Raw genomic sequence first — 339 nt, 5'->3', positions numbered from 1 at the left:
TCCAGCGGCATATCCCCATGGAGGCCATATAAGGGAGAACCCCCCCCCCCCAGGGATAGCAGACAGTGCAAATGTAAACTATGTGATTCCAAGTTAGTCATTTTGTATTCCTGAATCTGCTGTGTGAACCTTTGTAATTTCCAGTCACATTGAAGGTGTTAAAAATGCAGCCCCTTTATTGTCCATCCTGTCATGAAATGTTGCCCCATCCACAGGTAGCCCAAACTCTGAAGGAGTTTGTTGGACTTTGAATTTATAAGAGAATGTATGACAATAAACAAAATACGTCCTAAATTCCATTTTTTGACAAAAATAGAAATGAGAATGACTCACCTTGTG

This window comes from Porites lutea, chromosome 2, assembly GCF_958299795.1.
Source record: "Porites lutea chromosome 2, jaPorLute2.1, whole genome shotgun sequence".
Classification (NCBI taxonomy): Eukaryota; Metazoa; Cnidaria; class Anthozoa; order Scleractinia; family Poritidae; genus Porites; species Porites lutea.
Note: the sequence above shows the minus strand (reverse complement) of the source record.